Genomic DNA, 10,393 nt, shown 5'->3' on the forward strand with positions numbered 1-10,393 from the left:
TCTGTCTGTCTCTGTTTAACTCTGTCTGTTCTCTTGCCTATCTGTCCCTCTGGCTTTGCCCCACCCCCTCTCTGTCCTGTTGTCTCACTGTCCCTCATATCAAACTGTCCTCCTGGCTATGTCCTATTATTTGCACCATGTGTTTCCATTTGTCAAACAGAGTGTCCATGCTCCTGTATGAACCCCCCCCAACCCTGTCACATGAGCCCTGTCCCCCTGTTTCCTGGAAATAGCGCACCCTGAACATCTACAACTGAGGGGGGGATCCAGCACAACCATTTACAAAGAGAGGGGGTGAGGGGTGTTAAAGACGTGCTCTGGTACTTTGGCAATAAATAAGTATTTTATAGACCTCCCGATTTGGGATGTGTCAATATGTAGTTCATACATACATAATCTATGAGCATAATTACTGTCTTACCTCAATTAGCCACAAAATCCCTAGTTTGAACCTGACTGTTTTCTTAAAAACCAGAAATACCAGGTGCATCCTGTTTCCATTGATCATCCCTGAGATGTTTCTTCAACTTGATTGGAGTCCACCTGTGGTAAATTCAAATGATTGGACATGATGTGGAAAGGCACACACCTGTGCATGTCAGAGCAAAAACCAAGCCATGAGGTCGAAGGGATCGTCTGTAGAGCTCCGAGACAAGATTGTGTTCGAGGCACAGATCTGGGGAAGGGTTCTAAAAAATGTCTGCAGCATTGAAGGTCCACAGTGGCCTCCATCACTCTTAAATGGAAGAAGTTTGGAACCACCAAGAATCTTCCTAGAGCTGGCTGCCCGGCCAAACGGGGGAGAAGGGCCTTGGTCAGGGAGGTGACCAAGAACCCGATTGTCACTCCGACAGAGCTCTAGAGTTCCTCTGTGGAGATGGGAGAACCTTCCATAAGAACAACCATCTCTGCAGCACTCCACCAATCAGGCCTTTATGGTTGATTTCCCTGTTTGGAGTTTGCCAAAAGGCATCTAAAGACTCTAAGACCATGAGAAACAAGATTCTCTGGTGTGATAAAACCAAGATTGAACTCTTTGGCCTGAATGCCAAGCGTCACGGCCAAGCGTCACGGCATGGTGGTGGCAGCATCAACTCTTTGGCCTGAATGCCAAGCGTCACGGCCAAGCGTCACGGCATGGTGGTGGCAGCATCAACTCTTTGGCCCGAATGCCAAGCGTCACGGCATGGTGGTGGCAGCATCATGCGGTAGGGATATTATTCAGCGGCAGAGACTGGGAGACTAGTCAGGATCAAGGCAAAGATGAACGGAGCAAAGTACAGAGAGATCCTTGATGAAAACATGCTCCAGAGCGCTCAAGACTACCGACTGGGCTCAGGTTCACCTTCCAACAGGACAACGACCCTAGGCACACAGCCAAGACAAAGCAGGCCTCGGGACAAGTCTCTGAACATTCTTGAGTGGCCCACCCAGAGCCCGGATATGAACCCGATCAAACATCTCTGGAGAGACCTGAAAACAGTTGTGCAGCAACGCTCCCCATCCAACCTGACAGGTTGAGAGGATCTGCAGAGAAGAATGGAGAAACTTCCCAAATACAGGTGTGCCAAGCTTGTAGCATCATACCCAAGAAGACTCGAGGCTGTAATTGCTGCCAAAGGTGCTTCAACAAAGTACTGAGTAGAAGGTCTGAATACTTATGTAGATGTGATATTTTAGTTTTTTTTATTAGAGTAGCAAAAATGTCTAAAAACCTGATTTTGATTTGTCATTATGGCGTATTGTGTGTAGATTGATGAGGAAAATGTATTTAGAATAAGGCTGTAATGTAACAAAGGCACTGTAGGATGTCCACAACTTGCATACAGAACTCTGGACTACACCAGCTGTTACTGGCCTAAGTAAGCATTGACCTGCAGAGACAGAAGTCAATGAAGAGAAAGAGTGCATTTTTTAAGACTAGAGTGGGGACAAGATGTAATAAGTTAAAAAATGAGAGGAAACAAAAAAGCATAAGGTAAAGATAAAGGGGGAGAAAGTGCAAGAGAAGAGCGAGAAGGGGTGCCATGATAGAGAGAATGTTGAACAACCACTAGAGTCTAAGTGAGGCTGCCTTGTGAGTTTTGGAGAGGAGGAAAGGTACAGAGTGAGAAAGGGAGGGAGGAATAGAGAGAAAGAGATTGTAGAGAACTAATAGCAGAAGGTCAAACTGTTTGGCCAAATTGTGCTTTAAGGTATGGAGAGGTAGAGTGGTAAAGAGAGAGGAAGCCAGGGAGAGGAGGCAGAGAGGGAGAGAAGTAGAGAGGGAGGGAGGGAGGGAGGGAGGGAGGCAGAGAGGGAGAGAGGGAGGGAGGGAGGGGGGGAGGGAGGGAGGGAGGGAGGGAGGGAGGGAGGGAGGGAGGGAGGGAGGGAGAGAGGGAGAGAAGTAGAGAGGGGGAGAGAGGGAGCCAGGGAGAGAGGGAGGCAGAGCGGGAGAGAAGTAGAGAGGGAGGGAGGGAGCCAGGGAGAGAGGGAGGCAGAGAGGGAGAGAAGTAGAGAGGGAGGGAGGGAGGGAGGGAGGGAGGGAGGGAGGGAGGGAGGGAGGGAGGGAGGGAGGGAGGGAGGGAGGGAGGGAGGGAGGGAGGGAGGGAGGGAGGGAGCCAGGGAGAGAGGGAGGCAGAGAGGGAGAGAAGTAGAGAGGGGGAGAGAGGGAGCCAGGGAGAGAGGGAGGCAGAGAGTGAGAGAAGTAGAGAGGGAGGGAGGGAGCCAGGGAGAGAGGGAGGCAGAGATTGAGAGATGTAGAGAGGGAGGGAGGAAGCTAGGGAGAGGAGGCAGAGATTGAGAGATGTAGAGAGGGAGGGAGGAAGCCAGCGAGAGGAGGCAGAGAGTGAGAGATGTAGAGAGAGAGGGAGGAAGCCAGGGAGAGAGGGAGGCAGAGAGGGAGGCAGAGAGTGAGAGATGTAGAGAGAGAGGGAGGAAGCCAGGGAGAGAGGGAGGCAGAGAGTGAGAGAAGTAGAGAGGGGGAGGGAGGGAGCCAGGGAGAGAGGGAGGCAGAGCGGGAGAGAAGTAGAGAGGGGGAGGGAGACAGGGACAGAGGGAGGCAGAGAGTGAGAGATGTAGAGAGAGAGGGAGGAAGCCAGGGAGAGAGGGAGGCAGAGAGGGAGAGAAGTAGAAAGTGGGAGGGAGGGAGCCAGGGAGAGGAGGCAGAGAGTGAGAGATGTAGAGAGAGAGGGAGGAAGCCAGGGAGAGAGGGAGGCAGAGAGGGAGAGAAGTAGAGAGTGGGAGGGAGGGAGCCAGGGAGAGGAGGCAGAGAGTGAGAGATGTAGAGAGAGAGGGAGGAAGCCAGGGAGAGGAGGCAGAGAGTGAGAGATGTAGAGAGAGAGGGAGGAAGCCAGGGAGAGAGGGAGGCAGAGAGGGAGAGAAGTAGAGAGGGGGAGGGAGCCAGGGACAGAGGGAGTCAGAGAATGAGAGAAGTAGAGAGGGTGAGAGAGGGAGCCAGGGAGAGAGGGAGGCAGAGAATGAGAGAAGTAGAGAGAGGGAGGGAGGGAGGGAGCCAGGGAGAGAGGGAGGAGGAGAGAATGAGAGAAGTAGAGAGGGTGAGAGAGGGAGCCAGGGAGAGAGGGAGGCAGAGAATGAGAGAAGTAGAGAGGGGGAGAGAGGGAGCCAGGGAGAGAGGGAGGCAGAGAATGAGAGAAGTAGAGAGGGGGAGAGAGGGAGCCAGGGAGAGAGGGAGGAGGAGAGAATGAGAGAAGTAGAGAGGGGGAGGGAAGGAGCCAGGGAGAGAGGGAGGAGGAGAGAATGAGAGAAGTAGAGAGGGTGAGAGAGGGAGCCAGGGAGAGAGGGAGGAGGAGAGAATGAGAGAAGTAGAGAGGGTGAGAGAGGGAGCCAGGGAGAGAGGGAGGAGGAGAGAATGAGAGAAGTAGAGAGGGGGAGGGAAGGAGCCAGGGAGAGAGGGAGGAGGAGAGAATGAGAGAAGTAGAGAGAGGGAGGGAGGGAGGGAGAGAGGGAGGCAGAGAATGAGAGAAGTAGAGAGAGGGAGGGAGGGAGCCAGGGAGAGAGGGAGGAGGAGAGAATGAGAGAAGTAGAGAGGGGGAGGGAAGGAGCCAGGGTGGCAGTGTAGCCCCCGGAGCTGATGATGTATGTGTTGTGTAAATAGATGGGCCTGGGGTCTATTTATAAAGTCATCTGGAGTGGCCCTTAGCTGGGGTTAGCACAGACCTCCCTTCCTGACACACACATACACACTCCCATGCATGCATGCACACACAAACACACAAGCACATACATGCGCACACACACAAATGAACGCACGCACTCACACACGCTGAGGATTTGTAGTTTTTCTATTTGTGTTAATTGGTATACAGTTCAGTCTGCGCACTATCAACCAATAAATGCTGCTACGTAACTGGTAGCATTGGCTTTGCATTCAATTAGGGGTCAAGTCTACATAGGCTACTGACAGGCTAACAGCATTGCATGGTTGGTTCTGGGCTATTAGGGTAACATTCAGGGAGGTCATTTTTCATCTGTTGGCATCATTCTCAGTGACAGAAATGGGACAGGTCCAGAGTTCCTTCTGCTGCAGGGTATAGTTATTGTACTCAGGGGGACAGTTAAGCAGGTCAAGGTCAAGGGTCATGGAGGCAGATCTCTCCACAGCAGGTTATTATATTCGTCAGTTGTGGCAGTGACATAACTTTAAAGGAGCCTGTCCTGTAGTTAAGTGTTAGGATCAGTTGTTGCTAACATCGGCAGTGTAATGATGGTGCCTGATTGACCTGCTTCTAATGAAACACCCTGATAAGCTCTAATTCCTAACGTGGGTGAAGAGGGCAGATAGGGGCCATATGAGATTGAATACTGAGCTTGGAACAGCCAGGGTATTAGGTATTATTTACTGCTAATGGTAGCCAAGTGTGTGTGTGTGTGTGTGTGTGTGTGTGTGTGTGTGTGTGTGTGTGTGTGTGTGTGTGTGTGTGTGTGTGTGTGTGTGTGTGTGTGTGTGTGTGTGTGTGTGTGTGTGTGTGTGTGTGTGTGTGTGTGTGTGTGTGTGTGTGTGTGTCCCCCATATCTCTAGTTCCAGTACTGGCTTCATCCTGTCCCAAGGTCTTAAAGGTCCAATGCAGCTGTTTTTATATCAAATCATTTCTGGGTAACAATTCAATACCTTACTGTGACTGTTTTCAATGATCTCAGTGATCACTGTCCTACTGCATTTATTAGAGATACTAAACAGATTAACACTGATCCTCAAATAATCATGACGAGAAATGTTTTAAATTCCAACAAGCTTTCTTCATAATGTATTACTCTGACATTTCCTCTATCAGCCACAGTGCCTTGCAAAAGTATTCACACCCCTTGGCGTTTTTCCTATTTTGTTGTATTACAACCTGTAATGTAAATAGATTTTTATTTGGATTTCAGGTAATGGACATATACAAAATAGTCCAAATTGGCGAAGTGAAATGAATAAAATTACTTGTTTCAAAAAAATGTTTAAAAATGTAAAACGGAGAAGTGGTGCGTGCATATGTATTCACAAACTTTGCTATGAAGCCCCCAAATAAGATCTTACCATCAGAAGTCACATAATTGGTTAAATAAAGTCCACCTGTGTGCAATCTAAGTGTCACATGATCTGTCACATGATCTCAGTATATATACACCTGTTCTGAAAGGCCCCAGAGTCTGCAACACCACTAAGCAAGGGGCACCACCAAGCAAGCGGCACTATGAAGACCAAGGAGCTCTCCAAACAGGTTGCGGACAGATCAGGGTTGGGTTATAAAAAAATATCCGAAACTTTGAACATCCCACGGAGCACCGTTAAATCCATTATTAAAAAATGAAAGAATATGGCACTACAACAAACCTGCCAAGAGAGGGCCGCCCACCAAAACTCACCGACCAGGCAAGGAGGGCATTAATCAGAGAGGCAACAAAGAGACCAAAGATAACCCTGAAGGAGCTGCAAAGCTCCACAGCAGAGACTGGAGTATCTGTGCATAGGACCACTTTAAGCCGTACACTCCACAGAGCTGGAAGAGTTGCCAGAAAAAGCCATTGCTTAAAGAAAAAAAATTGCAAACACGCTTGTTGTTCACCAAAAGGCATATGGGAGACTCCCCAAACATATCGAAGAAGGTATTCTTGTCAGATGAGACTAAAATTGAGCTTTTTGGCCATCAAGGAAAGCGCTATGTCTGGTGCAAACCCAACACCTCTCATCAGCCCGAGAACAGCATGATTTTCATCGGCAAGGACTGGGAAACTGGTCAGAATTGAAGGAGTGGTGGATGGCGCTAAATACAGGGAAATTCTTTAGGGGAATCTGTTTCAGTCTTCCAGAGATTTGAGACTGGGACGGAGGTTCACCTTCCAGCAGAACAATGACACTAAGCATACTGCTAAAGCAACACTCACGTGGTTTAAGGGGAAACATTTAAATGTCTTGGAATGGCCTACTCAAAGCCCAGACCTCAATCCAATTGAGAATCTCTGGTATGACTTAAAGATTGCTGTACACCAGCAGAACCCATCCAACTTGAAGGAGCTGGAGCAGTTTTGCCTTGAAAAATTGGCAAAAATCCCAGTGGCTAGATGTGCCAAGCTTATAGAGACATAACCCTCAGAGACTTGCATCTGTAATTGCTGCAAAAGGTGGCTCTACAAAGTAGTGACTTTGGCGGGGTGAATAGTTATGCACCTGTTATTTCCTGTTAGCTTCACAATAAAAATATTTTACATCTTAAAAGTGGTAGGCATGTTGTGTAAATCAAATGATACAAACCCTCCAAAAATATATCTGAATTCAAGGTTGTAAGGCAACAAAATAGGACAAATTCCAAGGCCTGGGCCAAGGCTTGGTCAAGACTGGGTCAAGGCTGGGCCAAGGCCTGGGCCAAGGCTGGGTCAAATATAGAAAAAATTATATGTGTATATAGATATGTATAGTGAAACTGTTGTTTATTGATGTGTATATAGATATGTATAGTAAAACTGTTGTTTATTGGTGTGTATATAGATATGTATAGTAAAACTGTTGTTTATTGATGTGTATATAGATATGTATAGTAAAACTGTTGTTTATTGGTGTGTATATAGATATGTATAGTAAAACTGTTGTTTATTGATGTGTATATAGATATATATAGTGTAATGGTTGTTTATTGATGTGTATATAGATATGTATAGTAAAACTGTTGTTTATTGGTGTGTATATAGATATATATAGTGTAATGGTTGTTTATTGATGTGTATATAGATATGTATAGTAAAACTGTTGTTTATTGATGTGTATATAGATATGTATAGTAAAACTGTTGTTTATTGGTGTGTATATAGATATGTATAGTAAAACTGTTGTTTATTGATGTGTATATAGATATGTATAGTAAAACTGTTGTTTATTGATGTGTATATAGATATGTATAGTAAAACTGTTGTTTATTGATGTGTATATAGATATGTATAGTAAAACTGTTGTTTATTGATGTGTATATAGATATGTATAGTAAAACTGTTGTTTATTGATGTGTATATAGATATGTATAGTAAAACTGTTGTTTATTGATGTGTATATAGATATGTATAGTAAAACTGTTGTTTATTGATGTGTATATAGATATGTATAGTAAAACTGTTGTTTATTGATGTGTATATAGATATGTATAGTAAAACTGATTGTTTATTAAAGTAAAAACTGTTGTTTATTGATGTGTATATAGATATGTATAGTAAAACTGTTGTTTATTGATGTGTATATAGACTGTTGTTTATATAGTAAAACTGTTTATTATGTGATAGATATGTATATAGATATGTAGATATAGTAGGTGACTCCCCTTCTTGTTCGGGTGGCGCTCGGCGGTCGTCGTCGCCGGTCTACTAGCTATCGCCGATCCGTTCTGTGTTCGTTTAGTTTTGTCTAATTGGTAGCACCTGTTTCTTGTTTGGTTGTTAGGATAGGGTATATATAGTCTGTTTAGCCCGCTTCTGTTTCGATATGCGGGCTTGTTATTGTCTGTTATGTTGGTTGAGTGCATTTTGTTGCTTTTGGGTTTCACGCTGTCCGTTTATATTTCTGTTCATTTGTGTTTTCACTTTGTACATGTTGTGTTTCCGGGACATTAAAGCGTGTTGTTTTGCCCACATCTTTGCTCTCTGCGCCTGACTCCACACCTCTTCACTCATTACTGTGACAGAAGCCCGCACCACGATATGGAGTCAGCAGGAGCAGCGACCACTCCTCTTCCCACTATGGAGAGAGAGTCCAACATCACACATCCATCCTCCATCGCCTAGGATCAGCGATGGATCAGATGATGGAGAGGATGGATCGTTGGGAGAGGAGTGGTTTCCCTACTACTCCACCGACCCTCCCACCAGCAACTCTACCATCTGCCCCATCTGGATCCGGTTCCAGCGCTCTGCACATGACGCCTCCGAGGAATTACGATGGAACAGTGACAGGGTGCCAGGGATTCCTGCTGCAATTAGACCTCTACCTGTCCACCGTTCGACCGGCCCCCTCAGAGGAGGAGAGAGTAGGGGTCCTCATCACCTGCCTGTCTGGTAGAGCCCTGGAGTGGGCTAATGCGGTCTGGAACGGGCCCGACTCGGTGAGAGACAACTACCCAGAGTTCATCCGCCGTTTCAGGGCCGTGTTCGATCACCCTCCAGAGGGTCGTGCGGCAGGTGAGAGATTGTTCTATCTGAGACAGGGGACGAGGAGCGCGCAGGACTTCGCGCTGGAGTTCCGGACCTTGGCTGCGGGAGCAGGGTGGAACGACAGGGCCCTGATAGACCATTACAGGTGTAGCCTGAGAGAGGACGTCCGTAGGGAGCTGGCCTGTCGGGATACTACACTTGACCTGGATGGACTGATAGACCTGTCGATCCGGTTGGACCATCTGCTAGCTGCTCGTGGACGTTCTGAAAGGGTCTTGTCAGTTCTACCTCCTGATCCTCCTGCCCCTATTCCGATGGAGTTAGGAGGTACCGCATCAAGGGAGATCGGAGGAGGAAGCTCCTCCTGTACCAGTTGTGGCCGGAGAGGGCACACGTCTGGTCGGTGCTGGAGGAATTCATCTGGGAATCATGAGGGCAGGCAGAATACTCATCGGTCACCCCAGGTGAGTAAGCACCACACTCTCCCAGAGTTTCCTGTTGGTCACATGTTTCTATTAATTTGTTTCCTAAATTATTCTCCTTCTCTCCAGCATAAGGCACTGGTACTCGCTCAGAGGTTGAGGATTCCGTTAGTAAAAGTAAACCCCCCTTTTCCCGTGCACTCTTTAGACAGTCGACCATTAGGGTCAGGGCTGATGTGTATCTAATAGATATGTATAGTAAAACTGTTGTTTATTGATGTGTATATAGATATGTATAGTGAAACTGTTGTTTAATGATGTGTATATAGATATGTAAAGTAAAACTGTTGTTTATTGATGTTTGACAGATCATCTTTGTAAATAAGAATTAGTTCTTAATTGACTTACTTGTATAAATAATAAAGGTGATATTTAAAAAAACATGTAAACAGTCAAAAATAAACAAAAATAGCTTCTTAGCAAAGAGCCATTTCTGGGTGGGGAGGCGACACTGAAAAAGCTGCTATTGGCAGAGAGGTTTGGACTGCACATCAATCAACATTTTTGTAAATGTGCCAGATATAGCCAGCTAGCTAATAGATAACTGGAGAGTCTTGGCAGGTAGATACACAAAAAAACACATACATTCCCTTGACTTTTTCCACATTTTGTGACATTACAGCCTTACTCTAAAATGTATTTTTTAAAAAAAATCTCATCAATCTACACACTATACCGCATAATGACAAATTCTGGGTGGAGAGGCGACACTGAAAAAGCTGTTATTGGAAGACAGGTTTGGACTGCACATCGGAGTGTTGCTGCACAGTAATTTTCAGGTCTCTCCAGAGATGTTCAATTGGGTTCAAGTCCTGGCTCTGGCTGGGCCACTCAAGGACATTCAAAGACTCCTGCATTGTCTTGGCTGTGTGCCTAGGGTCGTTGTCCTGTTAGAAGGTGAATCTTCACCCTCGTTTGAGGTCCTGAGCGCTCTGGAGCAGGTTTTCATCAAGGATCTCTCTGTACTTTGCCTCGATCCTGACTAGTCTCCCATTCTCTGCCGCTGAAAAACATCCCCACAACATGATGCTGCCACCACCATGCTTCCCTGTAGGGATGTTGCCGGGTTTCCTCCATGGGTGACGCTTGACATTCAGGCCAAAGAGTTCAATCTTGGTATTATCACACCAGAGAATCTTATTTCTTATGGTCTGAGAGTCTTTAGATGCCTTTTGGCAAACTCAGTTGCCTTGAGGCAGATGAACACTTCCCCCCTAAACACTGTCCACTAATCTTTTGTCAATGTGGTGGCCTGCCTTTGCTGAAGCAGGTAAGGGAAGAACTCCAACTGGGAA

Source organism: Oncorhynchus keta, chromosome 34 (genome assembly GCF_023373465.1).
Source record: "Oncorhynchus keta strain PuntledgeMale-10-30-2019 chromosome 34, Oket_V2, whole genome shotgun sequence".
Taxonomy (NCBI): Eukaryota; Metazoa; Chordata; class Actinopteri; order Salmoniformes; family Salmonidae; genus Oncorhynchus; species Oncorhynchus keta.